This window comes from Rhinatrema bivittatum, chromosome 11, assembly GCF_901001135.1.
Source record: "Rhinatrema bivittatum chromosome 11, aRhiBiv1.1, whole genome shotgun sequence".
NCBI lineage: Eukaryota > Metazoa > Chordata > Amphibia > Gymnophiona > Rhinatrematidae > Rhinatrema > Rhinatrema bivittatum.
The window spans coordinates 99,757,911-99,778,442 of record NC_042625.1 but is presented as its reverse complement, the minus strand read 5'-3'; positions in this window follow the sequence as shown (position 1 = coordinate 99,778,442).

Genomic DNA, 20,532 nt, shown 5'->3' with positions numbered 1-20,532 from the left:
CACAGGTACCCATCTGAGTCGCAGGGATAAGAGCTGTCCCAGCACATGCAGCCATGGCCAGTCCAGGTCACAGGTACCCATCTGAGTCGCAGGGATAAGAGCTGCCCCAGCACATGCAGCCGTGGCCAGTCCAGGTCACAGGTACCCATCTGAGTCGCAGGGATAAGAGCTGTCCCAGCACATGCAGCCGTGGCCAGTCCAGGTCACAGGTACCCATCAGAGTCGCAGGAATAAGAGCTGTCCCAGCACATGCAGCCGTGGCCAGTCCAGGTCACAGGTACCCATCTGAGTCGCAGGGATAAGAGCTGTCCCAGCACATGCAGCCATGGCCAGTCCAGGTCACAGGTACCCATCTGAGTCGCAGGGATAAGAGCTGCCCCAGCACATGCAGCCGTGGCCAGTCCAGGTCACAGGTACCCATCTGAGTCGCAGGGATAAGAGCTGTCCCAGCACATGCAGCCGTGGCCAGTCCAGGTCACAGGTACCCATCAGAGTCGCAGGAATAAGAGCTGTCCCAGCACATGCAGCCATGGCAAGTCCAGGTCACAGGTACCCATCTGAGTCGCAGGGATAAGAGCTGTCCCAGCACATGCAGCCGTGGCCAGTCCAGGTCACAGGTACCCATCTGAGTCGCAGGGATAAGAGCTGTCCCAGCACATGCAGCCGTGGGCAGTCCAGGTCACAGGAATAAGAGCTGGCTGTCCCAGCACATGCAGCCATGGCCAGTCCAGGTCACAGGTACCCATCAGAGTCGCAGGGATAAGAGCTGTCCCAGCACATGCAGCCGTGGCCAGTCCAGGTCACAGGTACCCATCTGAGTCGCAGGGATAAGAGCTGTCCCAGCACATGCAGCCGTGGGCAGTCCAGGTCACAGGAATAAGAGCTGGCTGTCCCAGCACATGCAGCCATGGCCAGTCCAGGTCACAGGTACCCATCTGAGTCGCAGGGATAAGAGCTGTCCCAGCACATGCAGCCGTGGCCAGTCCAGGTCACAGGTACCCATCTGAGTCGCAGGGATAAGAGCTGTCCCAGCACATGCAGCCGTGGCCAGTCCAGGTCACAGGTACCCATCTGAGTCGCAGGGATAAGAGCTGTCCCAGCACATGCAGCCGTGGCCAGTCCAGGTCATAGGTACCCATCAGAGTTGCAGGAATAAGAGCTGTCCCAGCACATGCAGCCATGGCCAGTCCAGGTCACAGGTACCCATCTGAGTCGCAGGGATAAGAGCTGTCCCAGCACATGCAGCCGTGGGCAGTCCAGGTCACAGGAATAAGAGCTGTCCCAGCACATGCAGCCGTGGCCAGTCCAGGTCACAGGTACCCATCAGAGTCGCAGGGATAAGAGCTGTCCCAGCACATGCAGCCGTGGCCAGTCCAGGTCACAGGTACCCATCTGAGTCGCAGGGATAAGAGCTGCCCCAGCACATGCAGCCGTGGCCAGTCCAGGTCACAGGTACCCATCTGAGTCACAGGGATAAGAGCTGTCCCAGCACATGCAGCCGTGGCCAGTCCAGGTCACAGGTACCCATCAGAGTCGCAGGAATAAGAGCTGTCCCAGCACATGCAGCCATGGCAAGTCCAGGTCACAGGTACCCATCTGAGTCGCAGGAATAAGAGCTGTCCCAGCACATGCAGCCATGGCAAGTCCAGGTCACAGGTACCCATCTGAGTCGCAGGGATAAGAGCTGTCCCAGCACATGCAGCCGTGGCCAGTCCAGGTCACAGGTACCCATCTGAGTCGCAGGAATAAGAGCTGTCCCAGCACATGCAGCCATGGCAAGTCCAGGTCACAGGTACCCATCTGAGTCGCAGGGATAAGAGCTGCCCCAGCACATGCAGCCGTGGCCAGTCCAGGTCACAGGTACCCATCTGAGTCGCAGGGATAAGAGCTGTCCCAGCACATGCAGCCGTGGCCAGTCCAGGTCACAGGTACCCATCAGAGTCGCAGGAATAAGAGCTGTCCCAGCACATGCAGCCATGGCAAGTCCAGGTCACAGGTACCCATCAGAGTCGCAGGGATAAGAGCTGTCCCAGCACATGCAGCTGTGGCCAGTCCAGGTCACAGGTACCCATCAGAGTCGCAGGGATAAGAGCTGTCCCAGCACATGCAGCCGTGGCCAGTCCAGGTCACAGGTACTCATCTGAGTCGCAGGGATAAGAGCTGTCCCAGCACATGCAGCCGTGGGCAGTCCAGGTCACAGGTACCCATCAGAGTCACAGGAATAAGAGCTGTCCCAGCACATGCAGCCGTGGGCAGTCCAGGTCACAGGTACCCATCAGAGTCGCAGGAATAAGAGCTGTCCCAGCACATGCAGCCATGGCAAGTCCAGGTCACAGGTACCCATCTGAGTCGCAGGGATAAGAGCTGTCCCAGCACATGCAGCCGTGGCCAGTCCAGGTCACAGGTACCCATCAGAGTCGCAGGAATAAGAGCTGTCCCAGCACATGCAGCCATGGCAAGTCCAGGTCACAGGTACCCATCAGAGTCGCAGGGATAAGAGCTGTCCCAGCACATGCAGCTGTGGCCAGTCCAGGTCACAGGTACCCATCAGAGTCGCAGGGATAAGAGCTGTCCCAGCACATGCAGCCGTGGCCAGTCCAGGTCACAGGTACTCATCTGAGTCGCAGGGATAAGAGCTGTCCCAGCACATGCAGCCGTGGGCAGTCCAGGTCACAGGTACCCATCAGAGTCACAGGAATAAGAGCTGTCCCAGCACATGCAGCCGTGGGCAGTCCAGGTCACAGGTACCCATCAGAGTCGCAGGAATAAGAGCTGTCCCAGCACATGCAGCCATGGCAAGTCCAGGTCACAGGTACCCATCAGAGTCGCAGGGATAAGAGCTGTCCCAGCACATGCAGCCGTGGCCAGTCCAGGTCACAGGTACCCATCAGAGTCGCAGGGATAAGAGCTGTCCCAGCACATGCAGCCGTGGCCAGTCCAGGTCACAGGTACCCATCAGAGTCGCAGGGATAAGAGCTGTCCCAGCACATGCAGCCGTGGCCAGTCCAGGTCACAGGTACTCATCTGAGTCGCAGGGATAAGAGCTGTCCCAGCACATGCAGCCGTGGGCAGTCCAGGTCACAGGTACCCATCAGAGTCACAGGAATAAGAGCTGTCCCAGCACATGCAGCCGTGGGCAGTCCAGGTCACAGGTACCCATCAGAGTCACAGGAATAAGAGCTGTCCCAGCACATGCAGCCGTGGGCAGTCCAGGTCACAGGTACCCATCTGAGTCGCAGGGATAAGAGCTGTCCCAGCACATGCAGCCGTGGAACAGGAGCGTGGCAGAAAGGTGAGGGGCAGCGGCTCCTGGCCTAACAGGCCAGAGTTTGATTGTCTCAGCCACAATGCAGAACATTTCCAGGCTTTTCTTCCTCTGCTCAGCTGCTGTGGGAGTCCCTCACTGGCAATAAATCTTCCTCCTGCCCATAGCGGAGCCCCTGGTCCTGGGATCCCAGAGCCTGCGAGCAGCAGCTCCCTCCCAGCACATCAGGTGCAGATTCCTTTGCTGGCCTGATGCTTTCCCAGCTGTTTGCAAAGTAATATGTAAGTAAAGCCCCAGAGGAGACGTGTCCACCCTTCATGTAAGCTTTCCTCCTTGGGGTTCTCCTTTGCTGCAGGTTACGGTGAGGTTTGGCTGCCCGAAGCTCAGGGACTGTGGACTCTTGCTCGCTCAGTGTTAGCTGCAGCTCCTGGCGCCTGATTGTTTTGTGCACAGGGAGCGTTGAACGATCTGACTCTCTCTCTCTCCTTTCTTCCAGGGCAAATGACATAGGATGAACACTGCTTGTCAGCTCTTACTGTCTGTGATATCGTCTGTTGTCCTGTCACCCACGGGGTCAGCCCCCGTTCTGGGCGCATGCTCCGCTCTGGCCTCCGGCATCCTCTACGGATCCTTCTCGCTTAGGGACCTCTTCCCCATCGTCTCGTCTGGCTGCTCGTGGGCCTTGGAGAACCCGGACCCCACCAAGTACTCTCTCTACCTGAAGTTTGACCGGGAGGAGCCGGTGTGTGCTCTGCTGTCCCCCATGGTGCAGCCCCTGGATCACTACGTGGCCAATCACAGCTGCACGCATCCAGAGGAGGGTGAGGAGGCGGGCATGGAGCTGTGCCAGCCTGCTGGGCCCGTCACCTTCCTGCACTTCGATAAAAACTTCCTGCGCCTGTGCCTGTCATCGGGGGTGGCACCCGTGCTACCCAGAGACCTGCTGGACCGCCGTTTCGTGGAGATTCTGCTCATTAACAACGACAACTCCAGTCAGTTCATGTGCGCTGTGCTGTGCCGCTGGTTCGAGGAGTGCGTTCGTGCCGGCGGCTGGCAGCAGCGCTGCGGCATCACCCAGACCGGCTGCACGTGCTCACACGTGCCCTCCCACCACCGCAATGCCACAATCTCCAATGCCATCCTGCCAGCCACCAGCAGCGACTGCTGCGTGACAGAACTGCATTCTGGGAATGCAAACGAACTCTACTCCCGAGAGATGAAGTTTGGTAAGGTTTCGTTCTTTCATCCCGGCGCCTCTCGTTAATTGGGGACCTGCACCAGGAGGCAGGAGTTTCTCCGTCAGGGACTGTGTGACCCTAGGGGAGTCGCCGTGCCTCTCTGGCCCTGCCTTCTGAGGGATGAATGCGCGAGTTGTTGTGCTCGGGCAGCCCGGAGGAGCAGGGGCTGCTTCTGACGTGTGAGTGTGAGTGTCTGTGCTGGCTGCACTCTGGTGACCTGCCTTTGGCTTTCTGAGAAATGGTTGGACAGAAACCACAAAGCCCCGGAGTGTGGTCAAGGGGATTCTTTAACATGTTGCCCGCCACCTTCAAGGTGTCAGATGCTGCAGAGAGGATTACATCCTAATGTGCAGCCAGCCCTGGGGTGCATGCGAGGACTGTGCACAGCAGGAGCACGCAGAGATGTTGTTGTTACTAGTAGTAGGATGGGGCATAAAAGTGATTAGATGTTTAGTAGATTTTCTAGTTGCCATGGTGGTTGCACTTGGGAGTCAATTCAAGGCGTATAGAGTGGAACGGAGAGAGAATGTGTGAGGAGACCCTGTCCCTGCTGTTGTCAGTGTACACAAGACTATTGCGATTGAGTCAAAGAGCCACTCCCCAGGACAGGAAAACAGAAAAGAGTAACCTTACAATAGAAGGGGAGGTACTGAGAAACAGGAAATAATCTAAAACCAGGTACTTACAGAAGGGTGGACAAGGTAGGGGGCAGAGCGTGTACCCCCAGATCCTGAGGGAAGTGAAGAATTGTGTGTGCTGAGGAACCGGAAGAGGATGGGTGTGGTCCAGATGTGCACAGAGCCATTAATCCAGCACCAGTAGTGGGCAAAGTACCTCAAAGCAAGGGGAAGATGCTGCCAGGTAAACGGGACGAGGTGAGGAAAGTGCTGCTTCGTGCCGCTTGCTAGAGGTTGCCAGTTTGGATTTTGATAAACTGGGAAGTGAAATTGGCTGTTATGGGAGTGAGCTGTAGAGTGGGTAAGGAAGTGGGAAAGGGCAGGATGCCAAGAGGGTGAAGTCAGTGGCGTCCGCTCTGGGGAAATGAGGTGCCCAGCACTGGGACCACTGCTCTTCAGTGCTCTTATTAACAACCCTGCAGGGGATCGGAGGGAAAAATCAGCTGCTTTGCAGATACAAAAATCTGCAACTGAGTAGACCTGCTAGAAGGGATGAAGAGAGAAAGGTGCCAGGGTTTGGAAAATGTGTAAAGTTTTTGCATTTGAGACGTAGCGCAATCCCTCAGCCACATAGTGTGTCGGCAAGAGGATCTAGAACAGAGGTTCCCAAACCTGATCTGGAGCTTTTCAGGATATCCACTATTCATTGTGGATATCCTGAAAACCTGTCTCCTTGGGGGGGGTCCTTGAGGACAGGTTGGGGAACCACTGATCTAGAAGGCATCATCTCGGATGTCTGCTAACTATGGAGCCACTGGGCAGAGTACACAGATGTGGTCCACACTTGTTTGCACGTTTTGTGGGCACAGACGTTACTGCCGATGCAGCAAGGAGCTTAGTGCACAGGTTAGCGCCCTCATCTGCAGGTGCAGTGCTAATGATGGCCAAGCTGTTACCCCTCCCTGCAGAGAGCTGTGCTGGCTGTGCTGTACCTCGGGGGTTTTTAGTGCTGGAAACAACTCCGTAGCTGAGGTGAAGCAATGATGGATGGAAGCTGGAGTTCAGGTGCTGGGACCTATAGTTGGGATGTTTTCTGCACATAAAATTTGATTTATGTGCACAAGAAATGCTTTCTGTGCTGAAAACCTTCTTAGTGCACACAAGACATATTTGTTTGAGTAGAAAACATGGCTTGTGGGGGGTAGGGAAGAAAGTGTGATTGCTGGATTGGAGGAAATGTGAGAAAGTGACAGCTGGGGATGGGAGGAGTGCGAGAGGAGAGGCTGCGAGGGAGGATTGAGGGAGAGACTGCAGAGGATGGGAGGAGAGAGAGAGACTGCTGGGGATAAGAGAGCATTGAGAGAAGGTACAGAGAAGGGCAACCAAAATGATAAGGGGGATGGAACAGCTCCCCTATGAGGAAAGGCTGAAGAGGTTAGGACTTTTCAGCTTGGAGAAGAGACGGCTGAGGGGGGATATGATAGAGGTCTTTAAAATCATGAGAGGTCTAGAACAGGTAGATGTGACTCGGTTATTTACTCTTTCGGATAGTAGAAAGACTAGGGGGCACTCCATGAAGTTAGCATGGGGCACATTTAAAACTAATCGGAGAAAGTTCTTTTTTACTCAACGCACAATTAAACTCTGGAATTCATTGCCAGAGGATGTGGTTAGTGCAGTTAGTATAGCTGTGTTTAAAAAAGGATTGGATAAGTTCTTGGAGGAGAAGTCCATTACCTGCTATTAAGTTCACTTAGAGAATAGCCACTGCCATTAGCAATGGTTACATGGAATAGACTTAGTTTTTGGGTACTTGCCAGGTTCTTATGGCCTGGATTGGCCACTGTTGGAAACAGGATGCTGGGCTTGATGGACCCTTGGTCTGACCCAGTATGGCATTTTCTTATGTTCTTATGTTCTTAGTATAGGCTGCTAGGGACTAGGGAGGGGAGAGACTGGTGAATAGGAGGGGTTGAGACATTGCTGGGGATAAGGTGAGGGAAGAGGATGAGATTTACCTGAGTGTTTGCTGATTCACAACAGCTCTGAAAATATCTTGGTTAAAGAAAATAAGAAATGAGAACTGGCTCTTCTATTTTGAAAAGTTGCAGACCTTTGCTTTATGCAATGGGAGTCTGTGCTCATCTACCCAAATGTTAGAAGACCAGCGAATAAGAGTCTCAGACTGAAGGGTCAATTACTGTCATGTATTGCGATGTACAGTGCACTCAGTCCAGAAACACATATAAAGGCTATGAGAGCTCCTACGATAAAGGCCGGGCCTAGTTGGTTCCTGCACATTGCACACAGCCTTACCTGCCTTGCCAAAGGAATATACAGACCCGGACTCCTAGCTGTGAGTTTCCTAAGCAAAGCAGGACTGGAATGGACAGAACCAGGACTGGATCAGCCTGGCCCTGATGTCTGAGAGACAGGGAAGTGAATTCATTCGCGCATATCTCGTTGACTTTCTAGTACCTGCAGAGTAAACGGATATTACCTGTGTATTTTGGATAGCGAGTTGTGTATAATATACCTCAGTGAGGTATGCGCGTACCCTCTGCGCCTCTGAAACAGAAGAAAGAGAGGCTCAGCCCTGCCGACATCATTTCCTCGGGGAGTAAATCACAGCTAATCCGATGCTTGTGCTGGGGGTTCCTTTTTATGTAACAACCTGTCAGTTCTCTCTCGGCTGTACACAATATTTTCTCCATTTTCGTGGCTTTCTTCAGCTTTTTTTCCATCTTGTTATGCATTAGGGGTGTGTGAGTGTCTGCCTGTCTCTCTATGAGGCCGATGTTATAAAACCCACCCTAAAATCGGAGTTAAAGTTTAGCGTAGGCTTTACGTAATGTGTATGTAAAAAACCAGGGGTCCTTGTGGGATGCAGCAAGCTTACGGGAGGCAAATCAAGCAGGAGTTAACCTGAAAAATGTGCACTAATGCAGAAAAGTGCGATAAACAGGAGCAAGGAGGGAAGCGCTTGAAGTTGGAAAGAGAGTGATCAAAATGACCTTGCACGCAAGATTGGCACTGGGCATCCAACTTGGCTACAATCTCGCATCCAAGGCCATTTGAGCAAGGCATAAGAACATAAGAAATAGCCACACTGCGTCAGACCAAGGGTCCATCAAGCCCAGCATCCTGGTCACAAGAACCTGGCAAGAACCCAAACACTAAGAAACCAAAGGTTAAGCTCTCCAGGGAGGGCACCTAAAGCCAAACAGCGCGCACTTTGCTGATGAGCGTCCCTAATGGATGCAGCTTCCATGCCAATCACGGGGCATCCCTTGCATGCGAGATTGGAGACAAGTCAGGAAGCCCAGTGTCGTCTCACACACAAGGCCATTTTGGTCCCACTCCTTCCAGCTTCCAGCTCTTACCTCCTTGCTCCTGTGTTTTCTTAACTCCTTGGCCTGAGATCGCATTTCTGGGGGCCATGATATTCTATTGCCCTGCCCATGTGCTAGTGTCCAGCTTTTTCTATCAGACTGGGCACGGCAATAGAATAACTTTGGCCTCCAAAAATGTGCGTTTACTCCACCTCAGACCAAGAAAGAATTACATTTCTGGCATAAGTTCTCCTAGGCTTGCAACTACAGTTGTACAAAACATAAGCTCTCTGGGGAAGGCACCTTCGGCTGAAGAGTATGCACTTTTGTGTTGTGTATCCTGACTCTGGCATATGTTCAGCTGTAGGTGCCTGCCCCAGTGAGCTTACACATTGACTGTCTGTAGGATCCAGCTAAAGAAAATGTACTTTGGAAATGTGAGCCCTTCCTGGGTCTGAGGTACAACAATCGACAATACTGGCCACCCAAAATGTGCGTTTACTCCACCTCAGACCCAGGAGGGTAAGCTCCCCGAGGCAGGCACCAGTCACAGGTGTTTGTTGTTTTCCTGAACAGCTGGACAGTATGCGCGCTGTGCTAGAGCGTATAATGCTCAGCTGTTGGTGTCCACCCAGCCTATGCTTTGTTCATCTGGCTTTGGACACATTCCCCAGAGAGTTTATTCTTTGATTTTGCCATTCCAGGTCAAAATGACCCTAGTGCCCACAAGCTGGCATGCACAGCACCAGTCTCACATGCAGGGCCATTTGGCAAGGCAGAAAATCAAAGCATAAGCTCTCTGGGGTGGGCACCTTCAGCTGGAGAGTATTCACGCTGGCGCTGTGCATCCATCTTTGGCCCCCTGTCCAGCTGCAGGTGCCCCCAGAGTTTGTGTTTGACTTTACTCGCCATTCTCTGCCATAAGGGCCTCTGGAGTCAGCACTTCCAGCGAGCTCCCTGGGGTGGACGTCTACAGTTAAACCGTGCGCCAAAGGCAGGATGCACAGCGCTGGGTACTGTTCAGCTGCAGGTGCCTGCCTCGACAGCTCACATGGAAGTTAAACTCCTGGGTCTGAGGTGACGTAAACTCGCATTTCTGTGCCAAAGTTATTCTATTGCTGTGCTCAGTCTGGCAGAAGTGGCCAGACATTATCACACATGGCCACCAGAAATGTAACGTTTACACTTACTCTGATCCAGGAGCTACATTTCCAGTGTTAAGAAAATGTGCTTTAAGCTGTCTGCCTTTAAACGCACCTCCCTGCAATGCTGGGGAATAGCTAACGCCTTCCTTTGCATGGGATTTGAATGGAAAAAGCGTAATATAAATGTAAGAGAGAATTATTTATCGATGCCTTTTACTCCTTTTACTCCTGTTTTAATGTGCATTTTTTAGGATTTAAAACCCCTGTTGAATACTAGAGGTAACTTACTCCAGAAAAATGCAGGCTAAACCAGGAGTAAAAACTTGCACTAACGTTAGCATTGGGAGGTGACAGGATGCAGGCGCATCTAGGGCACAGAGGTTATTGCTCTCCTAATGAAAGCAGTCGCTGGTGTAGAAGGGGAGTTAAAATAGTAGGGAAGGCACTGCAGCAGCCTGTTCCAGAATCCAGTGCTTGTGCCATGTGCCAGAATGCAGTGCACTGGAGACTGACGAGGAAGTGTGTGCTGGCTACGTGTTAGTATGTGCACATGAACAGAGAGCATTATAGTGAAGGAGTGTGCGTGTGCATGTACATAAGGTATGGGGTAAAACTTGAAATGTACAGGAAGTGTGTGCTGGCTACATGTTAGTATGTGCACATGAACAGAGAGCATTATAGTGAAGGAGTGTGCGTGTGCATGTACATAAGGTATGGGGTAAAACTTGAAATGTACAGGAAGTGTGTGCTGGCTACGTGTTAGTATGTGCACATGAATGAGAGCATTATAGTGAAGGAGTGTACGTGTGCATGTACATAAGGTATGGGGTAACAGGAAGTGTGTGCTGGCTACGTGTTAGTATGTGCACATGAACAGAGAGCATTATAGTGAAGGAGTGTGCGTGTGCATGTACATAAGGTATGGGGTAAACTTGAAATGTTCAGGAAGTGTGTGCTGGCTACGTGTTAGTATGTGCACATGAACAGAGAGCATTATAGTGAAGGAGTGTACGTGTGCATATACATAAGGTATGGGGTAAACTTGAAATGTTCAGGAAGTGTGTGCTGGCTACATGTTAGTATGTGCACATGAAAGAGAGCATTATAGTGAAGGAGTGTGCGTGTGCATGTACATAAGGTGTGGGGTAACAGGAAGTGTGTGCTGGCTACATGTTAGTATGTGCACATGAATGAGAGCATTATAGTGAAGGAGTGTACGTGTGCATGTACATAAGGTATGGGGTAAACTTGAAATGTACAGGAAGTGTGTGCTGGCTACATGTTAGTATGTGCACATGAAAGAGAGCATTATAGTGAAGGAGTGTGCGTGTGCATGTACATAAGATATGGGGTAAAACTTGAAATGTACAGGAAGTGTGTGCTGGCTACATGTTAGTATGTGCACATGAAAGAGCATTATAGTGAAGGAGTGTACGTGTGCATTTACATAAGGTATGGGGTAAACTTGAAATGTGCAGGAAGTGTGTGCTGGCTACATGTTAGTATGTGCACATGAAAGAGCATTATAGTGAAGGAGTGTGCGTGTGCATGTACATAAGGTATGGGGTAACAGGAAGTGTGTGCTGGCTACGTGTTAGTATTTGCACATGAATGAGAGCATTATAGTGAAGGAGTGTACGTGTGCATGTACATAAAGTATGGGGTAAACTTGAAATGTACAGGAAGTGTTTGCTGGCTACGTGTTAGTATGTGCACATGAATGAGAGCATTATAGTGAAGGAGTGTACGTGTGCATGTACATAAGGTATGGGGTAAAACTTGAAATGTACAGGAAGTGTGTGCTGGCTACGTGTTAGTATGTGCACATGAACAGAGAGCATTATAGTGAAGGAGTGTGCGTGTGCATGTACATAAGGTATGGGGTAAACTTGAAATGTTCAGGAAGTGTGTGCTGGCTACGTGTTAGTATGTGCACATGAACAGAGAGCATTATAGTGAAGGAGTGTACGTGTGCATATACATAAGGTATGGGGTAAACTTGAAATGTTCAGGAAGTGTGTGCTGGCTACATGTTAGTATGTGCACATGAAAGAGAGCATTATAGTGAAGGAGTGTGCGTGTGCATGTACATAAGGTGTGGGGGTAACAGGAAGTGTGTGCTGGCTACGTGTTAGTATGTGCACATGAATGAGAGCATTATAGTGAAGGAGTGTACGTGTGCATGTACATAAGGTATGGGGTAAACTTGAAATGTACAGGAAGTGTGTGGCTGGCTACATGTTAGTATGTGCACATGAAAGAGAGCATTATAGTGAAGGAGTGTGCGTGTGCATGTACATAAGATATGGGGTAAAACTTGAAATGTACAGGAAGTGTGTGCTGGCTACATGTTAGTATGTGCACATGAAAGAGCATTATAGTGAAGGAGTGTACGTGTGCATTTACATAAGGTATGGGGTAAACTTGAAATGTGCAGGAAGTGTGTGCTGGCTACATGTTAGTATGTGCACATGAAAGAGCATTATAGTGAAGGAGTGTGCGTGTGCATGTACATAAGGTATGGGGTAACAGGAAGTGTGTGCTGGCTACGTGTTAGTATTTGCACATGAATGAGAGCATTATAGTGAAGGAGTGTACGTGTGCATGTACATAAAGTATGGGGTAAACTTGAAATGTACAGGAAGTGTTTGCTGGCTACGTGTTAGTATGTGCACATGAATGAGAGCATTATAGTGAAGGAGTGTACGTGTGCATGTACATAAGGTATGGGGTAAAACTTGAAATGTACAGGAAGTGTGTGCTGGCTACGTGTTAGTATGTGCACATGAACAGAGAGCATTATAGTGACATAAGGTATGGGGTAAACTTGAAATGCTTTAGGTATTTAACACATGGGGGTAATCGTTTAAATATGCCCCTTTAAAAGAATAAAGCTTGAGTGCCTTTATTCAGTAGCCTGAAATATTAGCAGTTATGGGGGCGGAGTTAGATGAGGAAAAGGAATTTAGCTCTGCTTTTTAGCACTGGGTACATAACAGGATCACAAATCTACACAAATGAAGTGCAGGATTAAATTTCATTTCCTAAGTGAAGCCCTAAGTGAAGCCAATTTAAAAAATTGACCCCATGTACACAGGTGTGAATTTACCTGTGTGCATGTTTGCTTGTGTGCACGAATGCACAGGTGCACATTTACCTGTGTGTGTATGCATGCACATGTGTGTTTATGTATTTGTGTTTTACAGATGTGCATTTATCTGTGTATGCATGCACAGATGTACATTTACTTGTGTGTGCACACAGATGTGCATTTACCTATGCTTTTGTGTGTGTACAGGTGTGCATTTACCTGTGTGTGTGTATGTGCATGCACAGGTGTGCATTTACCTGTGTGTGTGTTTGTGAATGAGTATGTGCATGAATAGGTGTGCATTTACCTGTGTGTGTGTGTGTGTGCGTGCAGGGCTGTTTGGAAGGGGCAGGTGAGATGGGAATCTGCCCGGGTAACAGCTCACCTTGTCAGGTGGTGAAACTTACATGCACCACACTGCAGGTGCAAGCAGCTATGGAGCCCTTAGTAGTCACTAATATGTCACTGCATCGTCGAAGTGGAGGGACCTTTCACTGTGGTTGGCCAGGACTTTAGAGGCAGACCCCCGTTCCCATGCACTGCCCGGGCTGCTGATTAGCTTGGAGATGGGCTTGGGAGTGTGCACGTGTACCTGTTGAGTGTGTGCACAGTTGTGCATCAGTTTATGGGTGATGCTAGCCGGCTGCTCTCCTGAGTTGACCGGGGACTGGCAAGCTCCTCATTCAGAGGAGAAGCTTTCAGAAATATATTGTGAAGGACAGAGCATGCTGGTGTGGACTACTGTCGTGTACGCCCTGCCATGTGTACAAGATCTCCTTCCTTCCTCTCTGCTTGGTAGTCTCAGGATATTTCATCTTGGAGCACTATCAGGCTGATGCAATATCGGTGCGTGAAAAACGGGTGCTCGTGATTGAGAGATCACTTTTCTAAAGCACATCCATCTCTCTCGGGCGCATGATGCAGTAGGCAAATAAGCCGCTGTGTTAAAAAGGAGGTGCCCCTAGCACCTCCGCCCAGGAGAGGTGGCTGTCAGCAGGTTAGGTAGACAGATGCTCAATTTTACGAGCATCTGTTTTCCTAACCTGACCTTTTAAAAAAAAAAATAAAAAAATTTAAGTCGGAGGAATCCCAGAAAAGCAGTATTTTCTGCTTTTCTGTTAATTTTGGGGCTCATCAAGACAACATCAGCTCCGGGGCTGGCATTAACTTTTGTGCATCAGGCACACGTTTACATTTTACATCAGGGGTACTAGCTAATAGCCTTCGCAACATGGCATTTACATGTGCTGAGCGCTATTAGCCATGCGCTGGTTTGGATCCTCTTATTGCATCAGGCATTATGGACTCGCGTTAACCTGTGCGCTAGCCTGAGCGCTCGGTATTGCATCCGCCTGTAAGGGTTAAAGCAGAGGACGGGCAGCTGGCACAGTCCCTGCCAGGATATTGTCTCTTTGAATAGGCAGAAACAAGTTAAGTCTCCTATAGCTCAAACTCACATAATCATTGCCAAATTATATTTGACATTTAATTAAAAGCTGAAGGCACCTAGGTGTGAAATATTATAGGAGATATGAAGTAACAGCAGGAATTAGATTTCATTCATCCATGGGGACAGCAGCTGAGTGCTGGAGCTAGGGCACTCCCGGCCCGAGTCTCTGGGTGATAATACACAGTATAACATGTGATATGCATTCACATGTGCCTGTGCAAATAATGTGACACAGGACACATGCTGCAGTCTCAGGTGACATGCAGTATGACACAGGACACATGCTGGTTGTTTACATTTGACATGTAACATGTCATACTAAAATGTTCAAGTAATGTGACACAGGACATGTGCTGTAATCTCTCTGCATATAATGTGACATAGGAAGTGGTGTAATGTCTATATGCATCATGACCACATGTTGTGGTCTCTACCTGTGGCACTGAGATACAGGACATGTGCTGCATCTCTCTCTGCATGGGACAAGATTCATGCTGCAGTCTCTACATGTGCTATATGTACGTGTCAAAACTTAAAAACAGAAGAGCCAATCAAACTGTCCTTAACTCAGAGAGGTACCTACTAGAAAGGAACAGTAGAAAGACTGAAAGGAGATCGATGTGACCCAATCGTAAGTGGATGCTTTATTCTGTATTTTGGGTGTCAGCAAGCTGGGTAACCATGCTAGACCTTTTTAAAAAGAGGTTGCCCAGTCTATCAAATATTCACCCATGTGGCCCACAACAGGTGCCACAAATATCTATTTTTCAAATGTTTTCAATTGCAAATGAAAGTCAGAATAAATGAGACGATGAGACGATGGTGCAGGGGGCAGGGATTCAGTTTTGTAAGGAACTGGGGAAACTTTTGGGGAAGGGAGAGACTCTTCCGAAGGGATGGGCTCCACCTTAACCAGGGTGGAACCAGACTGCTGGCGCTAACCTTTAAAAAGGAGATAGAGCAGCTTTTAAACTAGAACAAGGGGGAAAGCCGTCAGTCGATCAGCAGTGCATGGTTCGGAGAAATGTATCCTTGAAGGATACTAATGAAACAGGAGAGATAGGGCATCCCAACAGAGTGGACGCCTGGAACGCCCTTCCAGAGGAAGTGGTGAAGCCTAAAACTGTGAAGGACTTCAAAGGGGCGTGGGATAAACACTGTGGATCCATCAAGTCTAGAGGGCGTAAATAAAGAGGAGGCAGCAAAACACTGCACGGAGCGGCAGTAGCCACAGCGGCATTCACGGAGCGGGATGCCAGTGGCCAGTGGTTGGAGTTCCACCTTCACGGAGCGGAAGGATGGAGGGCTGCCATCTCCAAAAAAACAACCAAAACAGGGGTGGGTAAGAGTATGGGGCAGGGGTGTGGCCTGCTTGTTGCAGCGGTTGCTACCCCTAATTGAGCTGGATGTCACTTGGATGCAGATCCGGTGCTGCTCTCTACATTGGTGGTGGGGTGGAGGGGAATTAGGGCTGGAGGGTACTGGATGCCAATAGTAACGGGTGGGAGAGAGAAAAAGGGAAATAAAAAAAAATGGATAAAGTGCGTAGCTTGCTGGGCAGACTGGATGGGCCGTTTGGTCTTCTTCTGCTGTCGTTTCTATGTTTCTATAAAAGCAAACACAGTCCATGTGCCTATAAGTAAAAAATCACCGAAGCTAAAGATTTCCAAATTATCCCTAACAACTGAAAAGCAGGTTGTTAATACAAACAAAGACGCACTTTGAAATGTCTATATGCCAATGCCAGAAGTGTAAGAAGTAAGATGGGAGAGTTAGAGTGTATAACAGTGAATGATGAGATTGACATAATTGGCATCACAGAGACTTGGTGGAAGGAGGATAACCATTGGGACAGTGCTATATCAGGGTACAAATTATATCGCAATGATAGGGAGGATCAACTTGGTGGGGGTGTGGCACTTTATGTCCGGGAGGGTATAGAGTCCAACAGGATGAAGATCATACAAGAGAGTAAATGCTCAGTAGAATCTATATGGGTAGAAATCCCTTGTGTGTTGGGTAAGAGTATAATGATAGGAGTATACTACCATCCACCTGGACAAAATGGTCAGACAGATGATGAAATGCTAAGAGAAATCAGGGAAGCAAACCAATTTGGCAGTGCAATAATACTGGGCGATTTCAATTACCCCAATATTGACTGGGTAAATGTAACATCAGGACTTGCTAGAGACATAAGTTCCTGGATGTAATAAATGATTGCTTCATGGAGCAATTGGTTCAGGAACCAACAAGAGAGGGAGCTATTTTAGATTTAATTCTTAGTGAAACGCAGGGTTTGGTGAGAGAGGTAATGGTGGTGGGGTCACTTGGCAACAGTGATCATAACATGATCAAATTTAAACTAATAACTAGAAGGGGGACAATAAGTAAATCTGCAGCTCTAACACTAAACTTTCAAAAGGGAAACTTTGATAAAATGAGGAAAATAGTTAGAAAAAAACTGAAAGGTGCAGCTGCAAAGGTTAAAAGTGTTCAACAGGCATGGACATTGTTTAAAAATACAATCCTAGAGGCGCAGTCCATATGTATTCCACACATTAAGAAAGGTGGAAGGAAGGCAAAACGATTACCGTCATGGTTAAAAGGTGAGGTGAAAGAGGCTATTTTAGCCAAAAAAACATCCTTCAAAAATTGGAAGAAGGATCCATCTGAAGAAAATAGGATAAAACATAAGCATTGTCAAGTTAAGTGTAAAACATTGATAAGACAGGCGAAGAGAGAATTTGAAATGAAGTTGGCCATAGAGGCAAAAACTCATAATAAAAACTTTTTAAAATATATCCAAAGCAAGAAACCTGTGAGGGAGTTGGTTGGACCATTAGATGACCGAGGGGTTAAAGGGGTTCTTAGGGAAGATAGGACCATTGCAGAAAGACTAAATGAATTCTTTGCTTCTGTGTTTACTAATGAGGATGTTGGGGAGATACCAGTTCCGGAGATGGTTTTCAGGGGTGATGAGTCAGACGAACTGAACAAAATCATTGTGAACCTTGAAGATGTAGTAGGCCAGATTGCAAACTAAAGAGTAGCAAATCACCTGGACCAGATGGTATGCATCCTAGGGTTCTGAAGGAACTAAAAAATGAAATTTCTGATCTATTAGTTACAATTTGTAACCTATCATTAAAATCATCCATTGTACCTGAAGACTGGAGGGTGGCCAATGTAACCCCAATATTTAAAAAAAGGCTCCAGGGGCGATCCGGGTAACTATAGACCAGTGAGCCTGACTTCAGTGCTGGGAAAAATAGTGGAAACTATTCTCAAGATCAAAATCGTAGAGCATATAGAAAGACATGATTTAATGGGACACAATGAACATGGATTTACCCAAGGGAAGTCTTGCCTAACAAATCTGCTTCATTTTTTTGAAGGAGTAATAAACATGTGGATAAAGGTGAACCGGTAGATGTGGTGTATTTGGATTTTCAGAAGGAGTTTGACAAAGTCCCTCATGAGAGGCTTCTACAAAAACTAAAAAGTCATGGGATAGGAGGCGATGTCCTTTCGTGGATTACAAACTGGTTAAAAGACAGGAAACAGAGAGTAGGATTAAATGGTCAATATTCTCAGTGGAAAAGGGTAAACAGTGGAGTGCCTCAGGGATCTGTACTTGGACCGGTGCTTTTCAATATATTTATAAATGATCTGGAAAGGAATATGACGAGTGAGGTTATCAAATTTGCGGATGATACAAAATTGTTCAGAGTAGTTAAATCACAAGCAGACTGTGATACATTACAGGAGGACCTTGCAAGACTGGAAGATTGGGCATCCAAACGGCAGATGAAATTTAATGTGGACAAGTGCAAGGTGTTGCATATAGGAAAAATAACCCTTGCTGTAGTTACACGATGTTAGGTTCCATATTAGGAGCTACCACCCAGGAAAAAGATCTAGGTGTTATAGTGGATAATACTTTAAAATCGTCGGCTCAGTGTGCTGCAGCAGTCAAAAAAGCAAATAGAATGTTAGGAATTATTAGGAAGGGAATGGTTAATAAAATGGAAAATGTCATAATGCCTCTGTATCGCTCCATGGTGAGACTGCACCTTGAATACTGTGTACAGTTCTGGTCACCGCATCTCAAAAAAGATATAATTGCGATGGAGAAGGTACAGAGAAGGGCAACCAAAATGATAAAGGGGATGGAACAGCTCCCCTATGAGGAAAGGCTGAAGAGGTTAGGGCTGTTCAGCTTGGAGAAGAGACAGCTGAGGGGGGATATGATAGAGGTCTTTAAAATCATGACAGGTCTAGAATGGGTAGATGTGACTCGGTTATTTACACTTTTGAATAATAGAAGGACTAGGGGGCATTCCATGAAGTTAACAAGTAGCACATTTAAGATTAATCAGAGAAAATTCTTTTTCACTCAACGCACAATTAAGCTCTGGAATTTGTTGCCAGAGGATGTGGTTAGTGCAGTTAGTGTAGCTGGGTTCAAAAAAGGTTTGGATAAGTTCTTGGAGGAGAAGTCCATTAACGGCTATTAATCAAGTTTACTTAGGGAATAGCCACTGCTATTAATTGCATCAGTAGCATGGGCTCTTCTTAGTGTTTGGGTAATTGCCAGGTTCTTATGGCCTGGTTTGGCCAATGTTGGAAACAGGATGCTGGGGTTGATGGGCCCTTGATCTGACCCAGCATGGAAATTTCTTATGTTCTTATATTCCCCTGAAAATTGCTGAAACATGAAGGCACAACCACAAAAGTCAACCCAACCCTGGTGTCATCAAACCAACCTGCATCAGGGGGAATTTATCTTAATGGTCTCGCTCTATTCTATCATCTGATCTCCAAATGTTGACAAAATGTTACTTTTGCATTTATGTGCTGTTGTGCCTTCACTTTTCAGGGGAAGTAATTTACTATTAGTTATTCTTTCATTTGCGATTGAAAAACATTTGAAAAAATAGATATTTATGGCACCCGCTGTGGGGCATATGGATGAATGAGTAGTCCAGGTAACTTTTTTTAAAGACTTCTAACACAGTTTCCTGGCTTGCTGACACTCAAAATGTAAAATAAAGCATACACTTATGACTGGGTCACATCGATCGCCTTTCAGCCTTTTTCTACTTTTCCTTTCTAATAGTTGGCCTACATATACAATCAAATAATACCAACCATCCCCTCTTTTCAGTAGTCAATCTGAGACGCATATAACTTTAAGGAAATGTAAATGACCATCATACTGGGCTTCATCGTTAGCACAACACTTCAGGACTCAGCCTTCTGTATAATCATCATTGGGATTGGTTACACAGTTACAGAATGACCGCTGATTATGGTTGGTATTATTTGATTGTTGAGTGACTATTTACCACCACTTCCAATTTTGAAATAGGGTGACAAACGCGAAGTTATTATTGAGTTTCTACATAGACAAACATGTGACATGTATTGTGACACAAAACATATGCTGCGGTCTCTACATGTAATCTGAAACAGGGCACAAGATGCAGTCTCTATTTACATGCGACATGTATTGTGGCACACGACATGTGCTGCAGTCTCTCTCTACATGTGACATGCATTATGACACAGGACACGTGCTGCAGTCTCTTTCTACATGTGACATGCATTGTGATGCAGGACACATGCAGTTCTCTCTACATGTGACATGCATTATGACACAGGACGCGTGCTGCAGTCTCTACATGTGACGTGCATTGCGATGCAGGATGCGTGCTGCAGTCTCTCTCTACATGTGACGTGCATTGTGATGCAGGATGCGTGCTGCAATCTCTCTCTACATGTGACGTGCATTGTGATGCAGGATGCGTGCTGCAGTCTCTCTCTACATTTGACATGCATTGTGATGCAGGACGCGTGCTGCAGTCTCTCTCTACATGTGACGTATTATGGCACAAGACGTGTGCTGCAGTCTCTCTCTACACGTGACGTATTATGGCACAGGACGCGTGCTGCAGTCTCTCTCTACACGTGACGTATTATGGCACAGGACGCGTGCTGCAGACTCTCTCTACACGTGACGTATTATGGCACAGGACGCGTGCTGCAGTCTCTCTCTACATGTGACGTGCATTGTGATGCAGGACGCGTGCTGCAGTCTCTCTCTACATGTGACGTGCATTGTGATGCAGGACACGTGCTGCAGTCTCTCTCTACATGTGATGTGCATTGTGATGCAGGACACGTGCTGCAGTCTCTCTCTACATGTGACGTATTATGGCACAGGACGCGTGCTGCAGTCTCTCTCTACATGTGATGTATTATGGCACAGGACGCGTGTTGCAGTCTCTCTCTACACGTGACGTATTATGGCACAGGACACGTGCTGCAGTCTCTCTCTACACGTGACGTATTATGGCACAGGACGCGTGCTGCAGTCTCTCTCTACACG